We start from the raw sequence: 23,464 nt of genomic DNA on the forward strand, positions 1-23,464 counted from the left end.
TTTCTCTGTGGTCTCCACAGGGGATTTAGACATCCTTTCTTCTTGGGAGATGCAAGACGAGCCTGCATTCAAGTCACTGCAGGGATATCCGGCCTTATTTCGAGTCAGAGCATCGCGGTGTCCATTCCACTTGAGGCCGCAAACTCAGGGTCCCTCTCACATACCTAGAGCTGAGAGAAGCCTCCTCTTGAGGTGCTTGTGGTTAGGTGGTATTCGTCAGGAGTCGAAGCCAGGGACTAACCTCTCATCTCGTGTTGATTCTTGGTCCACGGAGCTCTTTCGTGTTGCTACAGTGACCTCAGGATCCCTCTAGCCTTGAAACAGTATTCTTGGGGTTTCTCTGGAGTGCCATCAAGGAAATCAAGGCTCCTTTCATGTGTGATGTGCAACACGGAATTGCTCTACACGCAGTGCAGGGGAATCGGGCCTCATCTCGCGGCGAGGGGGAAGTCTCATGGTTTTTCTCGAGTTGCGGCGGGAACCTGGGGTATATACTCGAGTTACGACGGGGATGGCCCTTCCACACACGTGTGTGTTCAGCCATGTCAGGACTCCTGCCTAGTTGCGAGGGACAACTCTGGATTCTCCTCGAGGCTTTGCAGGGCAATTGGGACGCCTCTCCAGCTGAGGCGGGAGACCAAGTGTCCCTTTCCACGTGCCACAGGAATCCTGGGTCTCCTATCAAGTTTCACGAGGAGTCAGACATCGTCTCCTTTGGAGGCACTGATCTCCGCATACCTCTGGAGTTTTCAAAGGATTTGAGGCCTCCTGTCGCGATGAGGTCGGGAACTAGGTCTTGCTCTGTGGTCTCCACAGGGGATTCAGACATCCTTTCGTCTTGGGAAATGCAAGACGAGCCTGCATTCCAGTCACTGCAGGGATATCCGGCCTTATTTCGAGTCAGGGCATCGCGGTGTCCATTCCACTTGAGGCCGCAAACTCAGGGTCCCTCTCACATACCTAGAGCTGAGAGAAGCCTCCTCTTGAGGTGCTTGTGGTAAGGTGGTATTCCTCTGGAGTCGAAGCCAGGGACTAACCTCTCATCTCGAGTTGATTTTTGGCCCACGGAGCTCTTTCGTGTTGCTACAGTGACCTCAGGATCCCTCTAGCCTTGAAACAGTGTTCTTGGGATTTCTCTGGAGTGCCATGAAGGAAATCAAGGCTCCTTTCATGTGTGATGTGCAACACAGAATTGCTCTGCACGCAGTGCAGGGGAATCGGGCCTCATCTTGCGGCGATGGGCAAATCTCATGGTTTTTCTCGAGTTGCGGCGGGAACCTGGGGTATATTCTCGAGTTACGACGGGGATGGCCCTTCCACCCACGTGTTTCTTCAGCGACGTCAGGACTCCTGCCTAGTTGCGAGGGACAACTCGGGATTCTCCTCGAGGCTTGGCAGGGCAATTGGAACGCCTCTCCAGCTGAGGCGCGAGACCAAGTTTCCCTTTCCAAGTGCCACAGGAATCCTGGGACTCCTATCAAGTTTCACGAGGAGTCAGGCATCGTCTCCTTTGGAGGCACTGATCTCCACGTACCTCTGGAGTTTTCAAAGGATGTGAGGCTATCGGTCGCGATGAGGTGGGGAACTAAGTCTTTCTCTGTGCTTTCCACAGGGGATTCAGACATCCTTTCGTCCTGGGAGATGCAAGACGAGCCTGCATTCCAGTCACTGCAGGGATATCCGGCCTTATTTCGAGTCAGGGCATCGCGGTGTCCATTCCACTTGAGGCCGTAAACTCAGGGTCCCTCTCACATACCTAGAGCTGAGAGAAGCCTCCTCTTGAGGTGCTTGTGGTAAGGTGGTATTCCTCTGGAGACGAATCCAGGGACTAACCTCTCTTTTCGAGTTGATTTTTGGTCCACAGAGTTCTTTCGTGTTGCTACAGTGACCTCAGGATCCCTCTAGCCTTGAAACAGTGTTCTTGGGGTTTCTCTGGAGTGCCATCAAGGAAATCAAGGCTCCTTTCATGTGTGATGTGCAAGACGGAATTGCTTTGCACGCAGTACAGGGGAATCGGGCCTCATCTCGCATCGAGGGGGAAGTCTCATGGTTTTTCTCGAGTTGCGGCGGGAACCTGGGGTATATTCTCGAGTTACGACGGGGATGGCCCTTCCACCCACGTGTTTGTTCAGCCACGTCAGGACTCCTGCCTAGTTGCGAGGGACAACTCGGGATTCTCCTCGAGGCTTGGCAGGGCAATTGGAACGCCTCTCCAGCTGAGGCGGGAGACCTAGGGTCCCTTTCCACGTGCCACAAGAATCCTGGGACTCCTATCAAGTTTCACGAGGAGTCAGGCATCGTCTCCTTTGGAGGCACTGATCTCCGCGTACCTCTGGAGTTTTCAAAGGATGTTAGGCCTCCGGTCGCGATGAGGTGGGGAACTAGGTCTTTCTCTGTGGTCTCCACAGGGGATTCAGACATCCTTTCTTCTTGGGAGATGCAAGACGAGCCTGCATTCAAGTCACTGCAGGGATATCCGGCCTTATTTCGAGTCAGGGCATCGCGGTGTCCATTCCACTTGAGGCCGCAAACTCAGGATCCCTCTCACATACCTAGAGCTGAGAGAAGCCTCCTCTTGAGGTGCTTGTGGTAAGGTGGTATTCCTCAGGAGTCGAAGCCAGGGACTAACCTCTCATCTCGTGTTGTTTCTTGGTCCACGGAGCTCTTTCGTGTTGCTACAGTGACCTCAGGATCCCTTTATCCTTGAAACAGTGTTCTTGGGGTTTCACTGGAGTGCCATCAAGGAAATCAAGGCTCCTTTCATGTGTGATGTGCATCACGGAATTGCTCTGCATGCAGTGCAGGGGAATCGGGCCTCATCTCGCGGCGAGGGGGAAGTCTCATGGTTTTTCTCGAGTTGCGGCGGGAACCTGGGGTATATTCTCGAGTTATGACGGGGATGGCCCTTCCACCCACGTGTGTGTTCAGCCATGTCAGGACTCCTGCCTAGTTGCGAGACACAACTCGGGATTCTCCTCGAGGCTTGGCAAGGCAATTGGGACGCCTCTCCAGCTGAGGCGGGAGACCAAGGGTCCCTTTCCACGTGCCACAGGAATCCTGGGTCTCCTATCAAGTTTCACGAGGAGTCAGGCATCGTCTCCTTTGGAGGCACTGATCTCCGCCTACCTCTGGAGTTTTCAAAGGATTTGAGGCCTCCTGTCGCGATGAGGTGGGGAACTAGGTCTTTCTCTGTGGTCTCCACAGGGGATTCAGACACCCTTTCGTCTTGGGAGATGCAAGACGAGCCTGCATTCCAGTCACTGCAGGGATATCGGCCTTATTTCGAGTCAGGGCATCGCGGTGTCCATTCCACTTGAGGCCGCAAACTCAGGGTCCCTCTCACACACCAAGAGCTGAGAGAAGCCTCCTCTTGAGGTGCTTGTGGTAAGGTGGTATTCCTCTGGAGTCGAAGCCAGGGACTAACCTCTCATCTCGAGTTGATTTTTGGTCCACGGAGCTCTTTCGTGTTGCTACAGTGACCTCAGGATCCCTCTAGCCTTGAAACAGTGTTCTTGGGGTTTCTCTGGAGTGCCATGAAGGAAATCAAGGCTCCTTTCATGTGTGATGTGCAACACAGAATTGCTCTGCATGCAGTGCAGGGGAATCGGGCCTCATCTCGCGGCGAGGGGGAAGTCTCATGGTTTTTCTCGAGTTGCGGCGGGAACCTGGGGTATATTCCCGAGTTACGACGGGGATGGCCCTTCCACACACGTGTTTGTTCAGCCACGTCAGGACTCTTGGCTAGTTGCGAGACACAACTCGGGATTCTCCTCGAGGCTTGGCAAGGCAATTGGGACGCCTCTCAAGCTGAGGCGGGAGACCAAGCGTCCCTTTCCACGTGCCACAGGAATCCTGGGACTTCTATCAAGTTTCACGAGGAGTCAGGCATCGTCTCCTTTGGAGGCACTGATCTCCGCGTACCTCTGGAGTTTTCAACGGATGTGAGGCTATGGGTCGCGATGAGGTGGGGAACTAAGTCTTTCTCTGTGCTTTCCACAGGGGATTCAGACATCCTTTCGTCCTGGGAGATGCAAGACGAGCCTGCATTGAAGTCACTGCAGGGATATCCGGCCTTATTTCGAGTCAGGGCATCGCGGTGTCCATTCCACTTGAGGCCGCAAACTCAGGGTCCCTCTCACATACCTAGAGCTGAGAGAAGCCTCCTCTTGAGGTGCTTGTGGTAAGGTGGTATTCCTCTGGAGACGAATCCAGGGACTAACCTCTCTTTTCGAGTTGATTTTTGGTCCACAGAGTTCTTTCGTGTTGCTACAGTGACCTCAGGATCCCTCTATCCTTGAAACAGTGTTCTTGGGGTTTCTCTGGAGTGCCATCGAGGAAATCAAGGCTCCTTTCATGTGTGATGTACAAGACGGAATTGCTCTGCACGCAGTACAGGGGAATCGGGCCTCATCTCGCATCGAGGGGGAAGTCTCATGGTTTTTCTCGAGTTGCGGCGGGAACCTGGGGTATATTCTCGAGTTACGACGGGGATGGCCCTTCCACCCACGTGTTTGTTCAGCCACGTCAGGACTCCTGCCTAGTTGCGAGGGACAACTCGGGATTCTCCTCGAGGCTTGGCAGGGCAATTGGAACGCCTCTCCAGCTGAGGCGGGAGACCAAGGGTCCCTTTCCACGTGCCACAAGAATCCTGGGACTCCTATCAAGTTTCACGAGGAGTCAGGCATCGTCTCCTTTGGAGGCTCTGATCTCCGCGTACCTCTGGAGTTTTCAAAGGATGTGAGGCCTCCGGTCGCGATGAGGTGGAGAACTAGGTCTTTCTCTGTGGTCTCCACAGGGGATTCAGACATCCTTTCTTCTTGGGAGATGCAAGACGAGCCTGCATTCAAGTCACTGCAGGGATATCCGGCCTTATTTCGAGTCAGGGCATCGCGGTGTCCATTCCACTTGAGGCCGCAAACTCAGGATCCCTCTCACATACCTAGAGCTGAGAGAAGCCTCCTCTTGAGGTGCTTGTGGTAAGGTGGTATTCTTCAGGAGTCGAAGCCAGGGACTAACCTCTCATCTCGTGTTGTTTCTTGGTCCACGGAGCTCTTTCGTGTTGCTACAGTGACCTCAGGATCCCTCTATCCTTGAAACAGTGTTCTTGGGGTTTCTCTGGAGTGCCATCAAGGAAATCAAGGCTCCTTTCATGTGTGATGTGCAACACGGAATTGCTCTGCATGCAGTGCAGGGGAATCGGGCCTCATCTCGCGGCGAGGGGGAAGTCTCATGGTTTTTCTCGAGTTGCGGCGGGAACCTGGGGTATATTCTCGAGTTATGACGGGGATGGCCCTTCCACCCACGTGTGTGTTCAGCCATGTCAGGACTCCTGCCTAGTTGCGAGACACAACTCGGGATTCTCCTCGAGGCTTGGCAAGGCAATTGGGACGCCTCTCCAGCTGAGGCGGGAGACCAAGGGTCCCTTTCCACGAGCCACAGGAATCCTGGGTCTCCTATCAAGTTTCACGAGGAGTCAGGCATCGTCTCCTTTGGAGGCACTGATCTCCGCGTACCTCTGGAGTTTTCAAAGCATTTGAGGCCTCCTGTCGCGATGAGGTGGGGAACTAGGTCTTTCTCTGTGGTCTCCACAGGGGATTCAGACACCCTTTCGTCTTGGGAGATGCAAGACGAGCCTGCATTCCAGTCACTGCAGGGATATCGGCCTTATTTCGAGTCAGGGCATCGCGGTGTCCATTCCACTTGAGGCCGCAAACTCAGGGTCCCTCTCACACACCAAGAGCTGAGAGAAGCCTCCTCTTGAGGTACTTGTGGTAAGGTGGTATTCCTCTGGAGTCGAAGCCAGGGACTAACCTCTCATCTCGAGATGATTTTTGGTCCACGGAGCTCTTTCGTGTTGCTACAGTGACCTCAGGATCCCTCTAGCCTTGAAACAGTGTTCTTGGGGTTTCTCTGGAGTGCCATGAAGGAAATCAAGGCTCCTTTCATGTGTGATGTGCAACACAGAATTGCTCTGCACACAGTGCAGGGGAATCGGGCCTCATCTCGCGGCGAGGGGGAAGTCTCATGGTTTTTCTCGAGTTGCGGCGGGAACCTGGGGTATATTCTCCAGTTACGACGGGGATGGCCCTTCCACACACGTGTTTGTTCAGCCACGTCAGGACTCTTGGCTAGTTGCGAGACACAACTCGGGATTCTCCTCGAGGCTTGGCAAGGCAATTGGGACGCCTCTCCAGCTGAGGCGGGAGACCAAGCGTCCCTTTCCACGTGCCACAGGAATCCTGGGACTTCTATCAAGTTTCACGAGGAGTCAGGCATCGTCTCCTTTGGAGGCACTGATCTCCGCGTACCTCTGGAGTTTTCAAAGGATGTGAGGCTATGGGTCGCGATGAGGTGGGGAACTAAGTCTTTCTCTGTGCTTTCCACAGGGGATTCAGACATCCTTTCGTCCTGGGAGATGCAAGACGAGCCTGCATTGAAGTCACTGCAGGGATATCCGGCCTTATTTCGAGTCAGGGCATCGCGGTGTCCATTCCACTTGAGGCCGCAAACTCAGGGTCCCTCTCACATACCTAGAGCTGAGAGAAGCCTCCTCTTGAGGTGCTTGTGGTAAGGTGGTATTCCTCTGGAGACGAATCCAGGGACTAACCTCTCTTTTCGAGTTGATTTTTGGTCCACAGAGTTCTTTCGTGTTGCTACAGTGACCTCAGGATCCCTCTATCCTTGAAACAGTGTTCTTGGGGTTTCTCTGGAGTGCCATCGAGGAAATCAAGGCTCCTTTCATGTGTGATGTGCAAGACGGAATTGCTCTGCACGCAGTACAGGGGAATCGGGCCTCATCTCGCATCGAGGGGGAAGTCTCATGGTTTTTCTCGAGTTGCGGCGGGAACCTGGGGTATATTCTCGAGTTACGACGGGGATGGCCCTTCCACCCACGTGTTTGTTCAGCCACGTCAGGACTCCTGCCTAGTTGCGAGGGACAACTCGGGATTCTCCTCGAGGCTTGGCAGGGCAATTGGAACGCCTCTCCAGCTGAGGCGGGAGACCAAGGGTCCCTTTCCACGTGCCACAAGAATCCTGGGACTCCTATCAAGTTTCACGAGGAGTCAGGCATCGTCTCCTTTGGAGGCTCTGATCTCCGCGTACCTCTGGAGTTTTCAAAGGATGTGAGGCCTCCGGTCGCGATGAGGTGGAGAACTAGGTCTTTCTCTGTGGTCTCCACAGGGGATTCAGACATCCTTTCTTCTTGGGAGATGCAAGACGAGCCTGCATTCAAGTCACTGCAGGGATATCCGGCCTTATTTCGAGTCAGGGCATCGCGGTGTCCATTCCACTTGAGGCCGCAAACTCAGGATCCCTCTCACATACCTAGAGCTGAGAGAAGCCTCCTCTTGAGGTGCTTGTGGTAAGGTGGTATTCGTCAGGAGTCGAAACCAGGGACTAACCTCTCATCTCGTGTTGATTCTTGGTCCATGGAGCTCTTTCGTGTTGCTAGAGTGACCTCAGGATCCCTCTAGCCTTGAAACAGTGTTCTTGGGGTTTCTCTGGAGTGCCATCAAGGAAATCAAGGCTCCTTTCATGTGTGATGTGCAACACGGAATTGCTCTGCATGCAGTGCAGGGGAATCAGGCCTCATCTCGCGGCGAGGGGGAAGTCTCATGGTTTTTCTCGAGTTGCGGCGGGAACCTGGGGTATATTCTCGAGTTACGACGGGGATGGCCCTTCCACACACGTGTGTGTTCTGCGACGTCAGGACTCCTGCCTAGTTGCGAGGGACAACTCGGGATTCTCCTCGAGGCTTGGCAGGGCAATTGGGACGCCTCTCCAGCTGAGGCGGGAGACCAAGGGTCCCTTTCCACGTGCCACAGGAATCCTGGGTCTCCTATCAAGTTTCACGAGGAGTCAGGCATCGTCTCCTTTGGAGGCACTGATCTCCGCGTACCTCTGGAGTTTTCAAAGGATGTGAGGCCTCCGGTCGCGATGAGGTGGGGAACTAGGTCTTTCTCTGTGGTCTCCACAGGGGATTCAGACATCCTTTCATCTTGGGAGATGCAAGACGAGCCTGCATTCAAGTCACTGCAGGGATATCCAGCCTTATTTCGGGTCAGGGCATCGCGGTGTCCATTCCACTTGAGGCCGCAAACTCAGGGTCCCTCTCACATACCTAGAGCTGAGAGAAGCCTCCTCTTGAGGTGCTTGTGGTAAGGTGGTATTCCTCTGGAGTCGAAGCCAGGGACTAACCTCTCATCTCGAGTTGATTTTTGGCCCACGGAGCTCTTTCGTGTTGCTACAGTGACCTCAGGATCCCTCTAGCCTTGAAACAGTGTTCTTGGGGTTTCTCTGGAGTGCCATCAAGGAAATCAAGGCTCCTTTCATGTGTGATGTGCAACACGGAATTGCTCTGCACGCAGTGCAGGGGAATCGGGCCTCATCTCGCGGCGAGGGGGAAGTCTCATGGTTTTTCTCGAGTTGCGGCGGGAACCTGGGGTATATTCTCCAGTTACGACGGGGATGGCCCTTCCACACACGTGTTTGTTCAGCCACGTCAGGACTCTTGGCTAGTTGCGAGACACAACTCGGGATTCTCCTCGAGGCTTGGCAAGGCAATTGGGACGCCTCTCCAGCTGAGGCGGGAGACCAAGCGTCCCTTTCCACGTGCCACAGGAATCCTGGGACTTCTATCAAGTTTCACGAGGAGTCAGGCATCGTCTCCTTTGGAGGCACTGATCTCCGCGTACCTCTGGAGTTTTCAAAGGATGTGAGGCTATGGGTCGCGATGAGGTGGGGAACTAAGTCTTTCTCTGTGCTTTCCACAGGGGATTCAGACATCCTTTCGTCCTGGGAGATGCAAGACGAGCCTGCATTGAAGTCACTGCAGGGATATCCGGCCTTATTTCGAGTCAGGGCATCGCGGTGTCCATTCCACTTGAGGCCGCAAACTCAGGGTCCCTCTCACATACCTAGAGCTGAGAGAAGCCTCCTCTTGAGGTGCTTGTGGTAAGGTGGTATTCCTCTGGAGACGAATCCAGGGACTAACCTCTCTTTTCGAGTTGATTTTTGGTCCACAGAGTTCTTTCGTGTTGCTACAGTGACCTCAGGATCCCTCTATCCTTGAAACAGTGTTCTTGGGGTTTCTCTGGAGTGCCATCGAGGAAATCAAGGCTCCTTTCATGTGTGATGTGCAAGACGGAATTGCTCTGCACGCAGTACAGGGGAATCGGGCCTCATCTCGCATCGAGGGGGAAGTCTCATGGTTTTTCTCGAGTTGCGGCGGGAACCTGGGGTATATTCTCGAGTTACGACGGGGATGGCCCTTCCACCCACGTGTTTGTTCAGCCACGTCAGGACTCCTGCCTAGTTGCGAGGGACAACTCGGGATTCTCCTCGAGGCTTGGCAGGGCAATTGGAACGCCTCTCCAGCTGAGGCGGGAGACCAAGGGTCCCTTTCCACGTGCCACAAGAATCCTGGGACTCCTATCAAGTTTCACGAGGAGTCAGGCATCGTCTCCTTCGGAGGCTCTGATCTCCGCGTACCTCTGGAGTTTTCAAAGGATGTGAGGCCTCCGGTCGCGATGAGGTGGAGAACTAGGTCTTTCTCTGTGGTCTCCACAGGGGATTCAGACATCCTTTCTTCTTGGGAGATGCAAGACGAGCCTGCATTCAAGTCACTGCAGGGATATCCGGCCTTATTTCGAGTCAGGGCATCGCGGTGTCCATTCCACTTGAGGCCGCAAACTCAGGATCCCTCTCACATACCTAGAGCTGAGAGAAGCCTCCTCTTGAGGTGCTTGTGGTAAGGTGGTATTCGTCAGGAGTCGAAACCAGGGACTAACCTCTCATCTCGTGTTGATTCTTGGTCCATGGAGCTCTTTCGTGTTGCTAGAGTGACCTCAGGATCCCTCTAGCCTTGAAACAGTGTTCTTGGGGTTTCTCTGGAGTGCCATCAAGGAAATCAAGGCTCCTTTCATGTGTGATGTGCAACACGGAATTGCTCTGCATGCAGTGCAGGGGAATCGGGCCTCATCTCGCGGCGAGGGGGAAGTCTCATGGTTTTTCTCGAGTTGCGGCGGGAACCTGGGGTATATTCTCGAGTTACGACGGGGATGGCCCTTCCACACACGTGTGTGTTCTGCGACGTCAGGACTCCTGCCTAGTTGCGAGGGACAACTCGGGATTCTCCTCGAGGCTTGGCAGGGCAATTGGGACGCCTCTCCAGCTGAGGCGGGAGACCAAGGGTCCCTTTCCACGTGCCACAGGAATCCTGGGTCTCCTATCAAGTTTCACGAGGAGTCAGGCATCGTCTCCTTTGGAGGCACTGATCTCCGCGTACCTCTGGAGTTTTCAAAGGATGTGAGGCCTCCGGTCGCGATGAGGTGGGGAACTAGGTCTTTCTCTGTGGTCTCCACAGGGGATTCAGACATCCTTTCATCTTGGGAGATGCAAGACGAGCCTGCATTCAAGTCACTGCAGGGATATCCAGCCTTATTTCGCGTCAGGGCATCGCGGTGTCCATTCCACTTGAGGCCGCAAACTCAGGGTCCCTCTCACATACCTAGAGCTGAGAGAAGCCTCCTCTTGAGGTGCTTGTGGTAAGGTGGTATTCCTCTGGAGTCGAAGCCAGGGACTAACCTCTCATCTCGAGTTGATTTTTGGCCCACGGAGCTCTTTCGTGTTGCTACAGTGACCTCAGGATCCCTCTAGCCTTGAAACAGTGTTCTTGGGGTTTCTCTGGAGTGCCATCAAGGAAATCAAGGCTCCTTTCATGTGTGATGTGCAACACGGAATTGCTCTGCACGCAGTGCAGGGGAATCGGGCCTCATCTCGTGGCGAGGGGGAAGTCTCATGGTTTTTCTCGAGTTGCAGCGGGAACCTGGGGTATATTCTCGAGTTACGACGGGGATGGCCCTTCCACCCACGTGTTTCTTCAGCGACGTCAGGACTCCTGCCTAGTTGCGAGGGACAACTCTGGATTCTCCTCGAGGCTTGGCAGGGCAATTGGGACGCCTCTCCAGCTGAGGCGGGAGACCAAGAGTCCCTTTCCACGTGCCACAGGAATCCTGGGTCTCCTATCAAGTTTCACGAGGAGTCAGGCATCGTCTCCTTTGGAGGCACTGATCTCCGCATACCTTTGGAGTTTTCAAAGGATTTGAGGCCTCCTGTCGCGATGATGTGGGGAACTAGGTCTTTCTCTGTGGTCTCCACAGGGGATTCAGACACCCTTTCGTCTTGGGAGATGCAAGACGAGCCTGCATTCCAGTCACTGCAGGGATATCCGGCCTTATTTCGAGTCAGGGCATCGCGGTGTCCATTCCACTTGAGGCCGCAAACTCAGGGTCCCTCTCACATACCTAGAGCTGAGAGAAGCCTCCTCTTGAGGTGCTTGTGGTAAGGTGGTATTCCTCTGGAGTCGAAGCCAGGGACTAACCTCTCATCTCAAGTTGATTTTTGGCCCACGGAGCTCTTTCGTGTTGCTACAGTGACCTCAGGATCCCTCTAGCCTTGAAACAGTGTTCTTGGGGTTTCTCTGGAGTGCCATCAAGGAAATCAAGGCTCCTTTCATGTGTGATGTGCAACACGGAATTGCTCTGCACGCAGTGCAGGGGAATCGGGCCTCATCTCGCCGCGAGGGGGAAGTCTCATGGTTTTTCTATAGTTGCGGCGGGAACCTGGGGTATATTCTCGAGTTACGACGGGGATGGCCCTTCCACACACGTGTGTGTTCAGCCACGTCAGGACTCCTGCCTAGTTGCGAGGGACAACTCGGGATTCTCCTCGAGGCTTGGCAGGGCAATTGGGACGCCTCTCCAGCTGAGACGGGAGACCAAGGGTCCCTTTCCACGTGCCACAGGAATCCTGGGTCTCCTATCAAGTTTCACGAGGAGTCAGGCATCGTCTCCTTTGGAGGCACTGATCTCCGCATACCTCTGGAGTTTTCAAAGGATTTGAGGCCTCCTGTCGCGATGAGGTGGGGAACTAGGTCTTTCTCTGTGGTCTCCACAGGGGATTCAGACACCCTTTCGTCTTGGGAGATGCAAGACGAGCCTGCATTCCAGTCACTGCAGGGATATCCGGCCTTATTTCGAGTCAGGGCATTGCGGTGTCCATTCCACTTGAGGCCGCAAACTCAGGGTCCCTCTCACATACCTAGAGCTGAGAGAAGCCTCCTCTTGAGGTGCTTGTGGTAAGGTGGTATTCCTCTGGAGTCGAAGCCAGGCACTAACCTCTCATCTTGAGTTGATTTTTGGTCCACGGAGCTCTTTCATGTTGCTACAGTGACCTCAGGATCCCTCTAGCCTTGAAACAGTGTTCTTGGGGTTTCTCTGGAGTGCCATGAAGGAAATCAAGGCTCCTTTCATGTGTGATGTGCAACACAGAATTGCTCTGCACGCAGTGCAGGGGAATCGGGCCTCATCTCGCGGCGAGGGGGAAGTCTCATGGTTTTTCTCGAGTTGCGGCGGGAACCTGGGGTATATTCTCGAGTTACGACGGGGATGGCCCTTCCACACACGTGTTTGTTCAGCCACGTCAGGACTCTTGCCTAGTTGCGAGACACAACTCGGGATTCTCCTCGAGGCTTGGCAAGGCAATTGGGACGCCTCTCCAGCTGAGGCGGGAGACCAAGGGTCCCTTTCCACGTGCCACAGGAATCCTGGGACTCCTATCAAGTTTCACGAGGAGTCAGGCATCGTCTCCTTTGGAGGCACTGATCTCCGCGTACCTCTGGAGTTTTCAAAGGATGTGAGGCCTCCGGTCGCGATGAGGTGGGGAACTAGGTCTTTCTCTGTGGTCTCCACAGGGGATTCAGACATCCTTTCATCTTGGGAGATGCAAGACGAGCCTGCATTCAAGTCACTGCAGGGATATCCAGCCTTATTTCGCGTCAGGGCATCGCGGTGTCCATTCCACTTGAGGCCGCAAACTCAGGATCCCTCTCACATACTTAGAGCTGAGAGAAGCCTCCTCTTGAGGTGCTTGTGGTAAGGTGGTATTCCTCTGGAGACGAATCCAGGGACTAACCTCTCTTTTCGAGTTGATTTTTGGTCCACAGAGTTCTTTCGTGTTGCTACAGTGACCTCAGGATCCCTCTATCCTTGAAACAGTGTTCTTGGGGTTTCTCTGGAGTGCCATCAAGGAAATCAAGGCTCCTTTCATGTGTGATGTGCAAGACGGAATTGCTCTGCACGCAGTGCAGGGGAATCGGGCCTCATCTCGCGGCGAAGGGGAAGTCTCATGGTTTTTCTCGAGTTGCGGCGGGAACCTGGGGTATATTTTCGAGTTACGACGGGGATGGCCCTTCCACCCACGTGTTTGTTCAGCCACGTCAGGACTCCTGCCTAGTTGCGAGGGACAACTCGGGATTCTCCTCGAGGCTTGGCAGGGCAATTGGAACGCCTCTCCAGCTGAGGCGGGAGACCAAGTGTCCCTTTCCACGTGCCACAAGAATCCTGGGACTCCTATCAAGTTTCACGAGGAGTCAGGCATCGTCTCCTTTGGAGGCACTGATCTCCGCGTACCTCTGGAGTTTTCAAAGGATGTGAGGCCTCCGGTCGCGATGAGGTGGAGAACTAGGTCTTTCTCTGTGGTCTCCACAGGGAATTCAGACATCCTTTCTTCATGGGAGATGCAAGACGAGCCTGCATTCAAGTCACTGCAGGGATATCCGGCCTTATTTCGAGTCAGGGCATCGCGGTGTCCATTCCACTTGAGGCCGCAAACTCAGGATCCCTCTCACATACCTAGTGCTGAGAGAAGCCTCCTCTTGAGGTGCTTGTGGTAAGGTGGTATTCCTCAGGAGTCGAAGCCAGGGACTAACCTCTCATCTCGTGTTGATTCTTGGTCCATGGAGCTCTTTCGTGTAGCTACAGTGACCTCAGGATCCCTCTAGCCTTGAAACAGTGTTCTTGGGGTTTCTCTGGAGTGCCATCAAGGAAATCAAGGGTCCTTTCATGTGTGATGTGCAACACGGAATTGCTCTGCACGCAGTGCAGGGGAATCGGGCCTCATCTCGCGGCGAGGGGGAAGTCTCATGGTTTTTCTCGAGTTGCGGCGGGAACCTGGGGTATATTCTCGAGTTACGACGGGGATGGCCCTTCCACACACGTGTGTGTTCAGCCATGTCAGGACTCCTGCCTAGTTGCGAGGGACAACTCGGGATTCTCCTAGAGGCTTTGCAGGGCAATTGGGACGCCTCTCCAGCTGAGGCGGGAGACCAAGGGTCCCTTTCCATGTTCCACAGGAATCCTGGGTCTCCTATCAAGTTTCACGAGGAGTCAGGCATCGTCTCCTTTGGAGGCACTGATCTCCGCATACCTCTGGAATTTTCAAAGGATTTGAGGCCTCCTGTCGCGATGAGGTGGGGAACTAGGTCTTTCTCTGTGGTCTCCACAGGGGATTCAGACACCCTTTCGTCTTGAGAGATGCAAGACGAGCCTGCATTCCAGTCACTGCAGGGATATCCGGCCTTATTTCGAGTCAGAGCATCGCGCTGTCCATTCCACTTGAGGCCGCAAACTCAGGGTCCCTCTCACATACCTAGAGCTGAGAGAAGCCTCCTCTTGATGTGCTTGTGGTAAGGTGGTATTCCTCTGGAGTCGAAGCCAGGGACTAACCTCTCATCTCGAGTTGATTTTTGGTCCACGGAGCTCTTTCGTGTTGCTACAGTGACCTCAGGATCCCTCTAGCCTTGAAACAGTGTTCTTGGGGTTTCTCTGGAGTGCCATGAAGGAAATCAAGGCTCCTTTCATGTGTGATGTGCAACACAGAATTGCTCTGCACGCAGTGCAGGGGAATCGGGCCTCATCTCGCGGCGAGGGGGAAGTCTCATGGTTTTTCTCGAGTTGCGGCGGGAACCTGGGGTATATTCTCGAGTTACGACGGGGATGGCCCTTCCACACACGTGTTTGTTCAGCCACGTCAGGACTCCTGCCTAGATGCGAGGGACAACTCGGGATTCTCCTCGAGGCTTGGCAGGGCAATTGGAACGCCTCTCCAGCTGAGGCGGGAGACCAAGTGTCCCTTTCCACGTGCCACAAGAATCCTGGGACTCCTATCAAGTTTCACGAGGAGTCAGGCATCGGCTCCTTTGGAGGCACTGATCTCCGCGTACCTCTGGAGTTTTCAAAGGATGTGAGGCCTCCGGTCGCGATGAGGTGGGGAACTAGGTGTTTCTCTGTGGTCTCCACAGGGGATTCAGACATCCTTTCTTCTTGGGAGATGTAAGACGAGCCTGCATTCAAGTCACTGCAGGGATATCCGGCCTTATTTCGAGTCAGGGAATCGCGGTGTCCATTCCACTTGAGGCCGCAAACTCAGGATCCCTCTCACATACCTAGAGCTGAGAGAAGCCTCCTCTTGAGGTGCTTGTGGTAAGGTGGTATTCCTCAGGAGTCGAAGCCAGGGACTAACCTCTCATCTCGTGTTGATTCTTGGTCCACGGAGCTCTTTCGTGTTGCTATAGTGACCTCAGGATCCCTCTAGCCTTGAAACAGTGTTCTTGGGGTTTCTCTGGAGTGCCATCAAGGAAATCAAGGCTCCTTTCATGTGTGATGTGCAACACGGAATTGCTCTGCACGCAGTGCAGGGGAATTGGGCCTCATCTCGCGGCGAGGGGGAAGTCTCATGGTTTTTCTCGAGTTGCGGCGGGAACCTGGGGTATATTCTCGAGTTACGACGGGGATGGCCCTTCCACCCACGTGTTTCTTCAGCGACGTCAGGACTCCTGCCTAGTTGCGAGGGACAACTCTGGATTCTCCTCGAGGCTTGGCAGGGCAATTGGGACGCCTCTCCAGCTGAGGCGGGAGACCAAGTGTCCCTTTCCAAGTGCCACAGGAATCCTGGGACTCCTATCAAGTTTCATGAGGAGTCAGGCATCGTCTCTTTTGGAGGCACTGATCTCCGCGTACCTCTGGAGTTTTCAAAGGATGTGAGGCTATCGGTCGCGATGAGGTGGGGAACTAAGTCTTTCTCTGTGCTTTCCACAGGGGATTCAGACATCCTTTCGTCCTGGGAGATGCAAGAAGAGCCTGCATTCAGGTCACTGCAGGGATATCCGGCCTTATTTCAAGTCAGGGCATCGCGGTGTCCATTCCACTTGAGGCCGCAAACTCAGGGTCCCTCTCACATACTTAGAGCTGAGAGAAGCCTCCTCTTGAGGTGCTTGTGGTAAGGTGGTATTCCTCTGGAGACGAATCCAGGGACTAACCTCTCTTTTCGAGTTGATTTTTGGTCCACAGAGTTCTTTCGTGTTGCTACAGTGACCTCAGGATCCCTCTATCCTTGAAACAGTGTTCTTGGGGTTTCTCTGGAGTGCCATCAAGGAAATCAAGGCTCCTTTCATGTGTGATGTGCAAGACGGAATTGCTCTGCACGCAGTACAGGGGAATCGGGCCTCATCTCGCATCGAGGGGGAAGTCTCATGGTTTTTCTCGAGTTGCGGCGGGAACCTGGGGTATATTCTCGAGTTACGACGTGGATGGCCCTTCCACCCACGTGTTTGTTCAGCCACGTCAGGACTCCTGCCTAGTTGCGAGGGACAACTCGGGATTCTCCTCGAGTCTTGGCAGGGCAATTGGAACGCCTCTCCAGCTGAGGCGGGAGACCAAGGGTCCCTTTCCACGTGCCACAAGAATCCTGGGACTCCTATCAAGTTTCACGAGGAGTCAGGCATCGTCTCCTTTGGAGGCACTGATCTCCGCGTACCTCTGGAGTTTTCAAAGGATGTGAGGCCTCCGGTCGCGATGAGGTGGGGAACTAGGTCTTTCTCTGTGGTCTCCACAGGGGATTCAGACATCCTTTCTTCTTGGGAGATGCAAGACGAGCCTGCATTCAAGTCACTGCAGGGATATCCGGCCTTATTTCGAGTCAGGGCATCGCGGTGTCCATTCCACTTGAGGCCGCAAACTCAGGATCCCTCTCACATACCTAGTGCTGAGAGAAGCCTCCTCTTGAGGTGCTTGTGGTAAGGTGGTATTCCTCAGGAGTCGAAGCCAGGGACTAACCTCTCATCTCGTGTTGATTCTTGGTCCACGGAGCTCTTTCGTGTAGCTACAGTGACCTCAGGATCCCTCAAGCCTTGAAACAGTGTTCTTGGGGTTTCTCTGGAGTGCCATCAAGGAAATCAAGGCTCCTTTCATGTGTGATGTGCAACACGGAATTGCTCTGCACGCAGTGCAGGGGAATCGGGCCTCATCTCGTGGCGAGGGGGAAGTCTCATGGTTTTTCTCGAGTTGCGGCGGGAACCTGGGGTATATTCTCGAGTTACGACGGGGATGGCCCTTCCACACACGTGTGTGTTCAACCATGTCAGGACTCCTGCCTAGTTGCGAGGAACAACTCGGGATTCTCCTAGAGGCTTTGCAGGGCAATTGGGATGCCTCTCCAGCTGAGGCGGGAGACCAAGGGCCCCTTTCCACGTGCCACAGGAATCCTGGGTCTCCTATCAAGTTTCACGAGGAGTCAGGCATCGTCTCCTTTGGAGGCACTGATCTCCGCATACCTCTGGAATTTTCAAAGGATTTGAGGCCTCCTGTCGCGATGAGGTGGGGAACTAGGTCTTTCTCTGTGGTCTCCACAGGGGATTCAGACACCGTTTCGTCTTGAGAGATGCAAGACGAGCCTGCATTCCAGTCACTGCAGGGATATCCGGCCTTATTTCAAGTCAGGGCATCGCGGTGTCCATTCCACTTGAGGCCGCAAACTCAGGGTCCCTCTCACATACCTAGAGCTGAGAGAAGCCTCCTCTTGAGGTGCTTGTGGTAAGGTGGTATTCCTCTGGAGTCGAAGCCAGGGACTAACCTCTCATCTCGAGTTGATTTTTGGCCCACGGAGTTCTTTCGTGTTGCTACAGTGACCTCAGGATCCCTCTAGCCTTGAAACAGTGTTCTTGGGGTTTCTCTGGAGTGCCATGAAGGAAATCAAGGCTCCTTTCATGTGTGATGTGCAACACAGAATTGCTCTGCACCCAGTGCAGGGGAATCGGGCCTCATCTCGCGGCGAGGGGGAAGTCTCATGGTTTTTCTCGAGTTGCGGCGGGAACCTGGGGTATATTCTCGAGTTACGACGGGGATGGCCCTTCCACACACGTGTTTGTTCAGCCACGTCAGGACTCTTGCCTAGTTGCGAGACACAACTCGGGATTCTCCTCGAGGCTTGGCAAGGCAATTGGGACGCCTCTCCAGCTGAGGCGGGAGACCAAGGGTCCCTTTCCACGTGCCACAGGAATCCTGGGACTCCTATCAAGTTTCACGAGGAGTCAGGCATCGTCTCCTTTGGAGGCACTGATCTCCGCATACCTCTGGAGTTTTCAAAGGATTTGAGGCCTCCTGTCGCGTTGAGGTGGGGAACTAGGTCTTTCTCTGTGGTCTCCACAGGGGATTCAGACACCCTTTCGTCTTGAGAGATGCAAGAGGAGCCTGCATTCCAGTCACTGCAGGGATATCCGGCCTTATTTGGAGTCAGGGCATCGCGGTGTCCATTCCACTTGAGGCCGCAAACTCAGGGTCCCTCTCACATACCTAGAGCTGAGAGAAGCCTCCTCTTGACGTGCTTGTGGTAAGGTGGTATTCCTCTGGAGTCGAAGCCAGGGACTAACCTCTCATCTCGAGTTGATTTTTGGTCCACGGAGCTCTTTCGTGTTGCTACAGTGACCTCAGGATCCCTCTAGCCTTGAAACAGTGTTCTTGGGGTTTCTCTGGAGTGCCATGAAGGAAATCAAGGCTCCTTTCATGTGTGATGTGCAACACAGAATTGCTCTGCACGCAGTGCAGGGGAATCGGGCCTCATCTCGCGGCGAGGGGGAAGTCTCATGGTTTTTCTCGAGTTGCGGCGGGAACCTGGGGTATATTCTCGAGTTACGACGGGGATGGCCCTTCCACACACGTGTGTGTTCAGCCACGTCAGGACTCTTGCCTAGTTGCGAGACACAACTCGGGATTCTCCTCGAGGCTTGGCAAGGCAATTGGGACGCCTCTCCAGCTGAGGCGGGAGACCAAGGGTCCCTTTCCACGTGCCACAGGAATCCTGGGACTCCTATCAAGTTTCACGAGGAGTCAGGCATCGTCTCCTTTGGAGGCACTGATCTCCGCGTACCTCTGGAGTTTTCAAAGGATGTGAGGCCTCCGGTCGCGATGAGGTGGGGAACTAGGTCTTTCTCTGTGGTCTCCACAGGGGATTCAGACATCCTTTCATCTTGGGAGATGCAAGACGAGCCTGCATTCAAGTCACTGCAGGGATATCCGGCCTTATTTCGCGTCAGGGCATCGCGGTGTCCATTCCACTTGAGGCCGCACACTCAGGGTCCCTCTCACATACCTAGAGCTGAGAGAAGCCTCCTCTTGAGGTGCTTGTGGTAAGGTGGTATTCCTCTGGAGTCGAAGCCAGGGACTAACCTCTCTTTTCGAGTTGATTTTTGGTCCACAGAGTTCTTTCGTGTTGCTACAGTGACCTCAGGATCCCTCTATCCTTGAAACAGTGTTCTTGGGGTTTCTCTGGAGTGCCATCAAGGAAATCAAGGCTCCTTTCATGTGTGATGTGCAAGACGGAATTGCTCTGCACGCAGTACAGGGGAATCGGGCCTCATCTCGCGGCGAGGGGGAAGTCTCATGGTTTTTCTCGAGTTGCGGCGGGAACCTGGGGTATATTCTCGAGTTACGACGTGGATGGCCCTTCCACCCACGTGTTTGTTCAGCCACGTCAGGACTCCTGCCTAGTTGCGAGGGACAACTCGGGATTCTCCTCGAGTCTTGGCAGGGCAATTGGAACGCCTCTCCAGCTGAGGCGGGAGACCAAGGGTCCCTTTCCACGTGCCACAAGAATCCTGGGACTCCTATCAAGTTTCACGAGGAGTCAGGCATCGTCTCCTTTGGAGGCACTGATCTCCGCGTACCTCTGGAGTTTTCAAAGGATGTGAGGCCTCCGGTCGCGATGAGGTGGGGAACTAGGTCTTTCTCTGTGGTCTCCACAGGGGATTCAGACATCCTTTCATCTTGGGAGATGCAAGACGAGCCTGCATTCAAGTCACTGCAGGGATATCCGGCCTTATTTCGCGTCAGGGCATCGCGGTGTCCATTCCACTTGAGGCCGCACACTCAGGGTCCCTCTCACATACCTAGAGCTGAGAGAAGCCTCTTCTTGAGGTGCTTGTGGTAAGGTGGTATTCCTCTGGAGTCGAAGCCAGGGACTAACCTCTCATCTCGAGTTGATTTTTGGCCCACGGAGCTCTTTCGTGTTGCTACAGTGACCTCAGGATCCCTCTAGCCTTGAAACAGTGTTCTTGGGGTTTCTCTGGAGTGCCATCAAGGAAATCAAGGCTCCTTTCATGTGTGATGTGCAACACGGAATTGCTCTGCACGCAGTGCAGGGGAATCGGGCCTCATCTCGCGGCGAGGGGGAAGTCTCATGGTTTTTCTCGAGTTGCGGCGGGAACCTGGGGTATATTCTCGAGTTACGACGGGGATGGCCCTTCCACCCACGTGTTTGTTCAGCCACGTCAGGACTCCTGCCTAGTTGCGAGGGACAACTCTGGATTCTCCTCGAGGCTTGGCAGGGCAATTGGGACGCCTCTCCAGCTGAGGCGGGAGACCAAGTTTCCCTTTCCAAGTGCCACAGGAATCCTGGGACTCCTATCAAGTTTCACAAGGAGTCAGGCATCGTCTCATTAGAGGCACTGATCTCCGCGTACCTCTGGAGTTTTCAAAGGATGTGAGGCTATCGGTCGCGATGAGGTGGGGAACTAAGTCTTTCTCTGTGCTTTCCACAGGGGATTCAGACATCCTTTCGTCCTGGGAGATGCAAGACGAGCCTGCATTGAAGTCACTGCAGGGATATCCGGCCTTATTTCGAGTCAGGGCATCACGGTGTCCATTCCACTTGAGGCCGCAAATTCAGGGTCCCTCTCACATACCTAGAGCTGAGAGAAGCCTCCTCTTGAGGTGCTTGTGGTAAGGTGGTATTCCTCTGGAGACGAATCCAGGGACTAACCTCTCTTTTCGAGTTGATTTTTGGTCCACAGAGTTCTTTCGTGTTGCTACAGTGACCTCAGGATCCCTCTATCCTTGAAACAGTGTTCTTGGGGTTTCTCTGGAGTGCCATCAAGGAAATCAAGGCTCCTTTCATGTGTGATGTTCAAGACGGAATTGCTCTGCACGCAGTACAGGGGTATCGGGCCTCATCTCGCATCGAGGGGGAAGTCTCATGGTTTTTCTCCAGTTGCGGCGGGAACCTGGGGTATATTCTCGAGTTACGACGGGGATGGCCCTTCCACCCACGTGTTTGTTCAGCCACGTCAGGACTCCTGCCTAGATGCGAGGGACAACTCTGGATTCTCCTCGAGGCTTGGCAGGGCAATTGGAACGCCTCTCCAGCTGAGGCGGGAGACCAAGGGTCCCTTTCCACGTGCCACAAGAATCCTGGGACTCCTATCAAGTTTCACGAGGAGTCAGGCATCGTCTCCTTTGGAGGCACTGATCTCCGCGTACCTCTGGAGTTTTCAAAGGATGTGAGGCCTCCGGTCGCAATGATGTGGGGAACTAGGTGTTTCTCTGTGGTCTCCACAGGGGATTCAGACATCCTTTCTTCTTGGGAGATGCAAGACGAGCCTGCATTCAAGTCACTGCAGGGATATCCGGCCTTATTTCGAGTCAGGGCATCGCGGTGTCCATTCCACTTGAGGCCGCAAACTCAGGGTCCCTCTCACATACCTAGAGCTGAGAGAAGCCTCCTCTTGAGGTGCTTGTGGTAAGGTGGTATTCCTCAGGAGTCGAAGCCAGGGACTAACCTCTCATCTCGTGTTGATTCTTGGTCCACGGAGCTCTTTCGTGTTGCTACAGTGACCTCAGGATCCCTCTAGCCTTGAAACAGTGTTCTTGGGGTTTCTCTGGAGTGCCATCAAGGAAATCAAGGCTCCTTTCATGTGTGATGTGCAACACGGAATTGCTCTGCACGCAGTACAGGGGAATCGGGCCTCATCTCGCATCGAGGGGGAAGTCTCATGGTTTTTCTCGAGTTGCGGCGGGAACCTGGGGTATATTCTCGAGTTACGACGGGGATGGCCCTTCCACCCACGTGTTTGTTCAGCCACGTCAGGACTCCTGCCTAGTTGCGAGGGACAACTCGGGATTCTCCTCGAGGCTTGGCAGGGCAATTAGAACGCCTCTCCAGCTGAGGCGGGAGACCAAGGGTCCCTTTCCACGTGCCACAAGAATCCTGGGACTCCTATCAAGTTTCACGAGGAGTCAGGCATCGTCTCCTTTGGAGGCACTGATCTCCGCGTACCTCTGGAGTTTTCAAAGGATGTGAGGCCTCTGGTCACGATGAGGTGGGGAACTAGGTCTTTCTCTGTGGTCTCCACAGGGGATTCAGACATCCTTTCTTCTTGGGAGATGCAAGACGAGCCTGCATTCAAGTCACTGCAGGGATATCCGGCCTTATTTCGAGTCAGAGCATCGCGGTGTCCATTCCACTTGAGGCCGCAAACTCAGGGTCCCTCTCACATACCTAGAGCTGAGAGAAGCCTCCTCTTGAGGTGCTTGTGGTAAGGTGGTATTCCTCAGGAGTCGAAGCCAGGGACTAAGCTCTCATCTCGTGTTGATTCTTGGTCCACGAAGCTCTTTGGTGTTGCTACAGTGACCTCAGGATCCCTCTAGCCTTGAAACAGTGTTCTTGGGGTTTCTCTGGAGTGCCATCAAGGAAATCAAGGCTCCTTTCATGTGTGATGTGCAACACGGAATTGCTCTGCACGCAGTGCAGGGGAATCTGGCCTCAACTCGCGGCGAGGGGGAAGTCTCATGGTTTTTCTCGAGTTGCGGCGGGAACCTGGGGTATATTCTCGAGTTACCACGGGGATGGCCCTTCCACACACGTGTGTGTTCAGCCATGTCAGGACTCCTGCCTAGTTGCGAGGGACAACTCGGGATTCTCCTCGAGGATTTGCAGGGCAATTGGGACGCCTCTCCAGCTGAGACGGGAGACCAAGGGTCCCTTTCCACGTGCCACAGGAATCCTGGGTCTCCTATCAACTTTCAGGAGGAGTCAGGCATCGTCTCCTTTGGAGGTACTGATCTCCGCATACCTCTGGAGTTTTCAAAGGATTTGAGGCCTCCTGTCGCGATGAGGTCGGGAACTAGGTCTTTCTCTGTGGTCTCCACAGGGGATTCAGACATCCTTTCGTCTTGGGAGATGCAAGACGAGCCTGCATTCCAGTCACTGCAGGGATATCCGGCCTTATTTCGAGTCAGGGCATCGCAGAGTCCATTCCACTTGAGGCCGCAAACTCAGGGTCCCTCTCACATACCTAGAGCTGAGAGAAGCCTCCTCTTGAGGTGCTTGTGGTAAGGTGGTATTCGTCAGGAGTCGAAGCCAGGGACTAACCTCTCATCTCGTGTTGATTCTTGGTCCACGGAGCTCTTTCGTGTTGCTACAGTGACCTCAGGATCCCTCTAGCCTTGAAACAGTGTTCTTGGGGTTTCTCTGGAATGCCATCAAGGAAATCAAGGCTCCTTTCATGTGTGAT

The sequence above is a fragment of the Cervus elaphus genome, chromosome 32, assembly GCF_910594005.1.
Source record: "Cervus elaphus chromosome 32, mCerEla1.1, whole genome shotgun sequence".
NCBI classification, from domain to species: domain Eukaryota; kingdom Metazoa; phylum Chordata; class Mammalia; order Artiodactyla; family Cervidae; genus Cervus; species Cervus elaphus.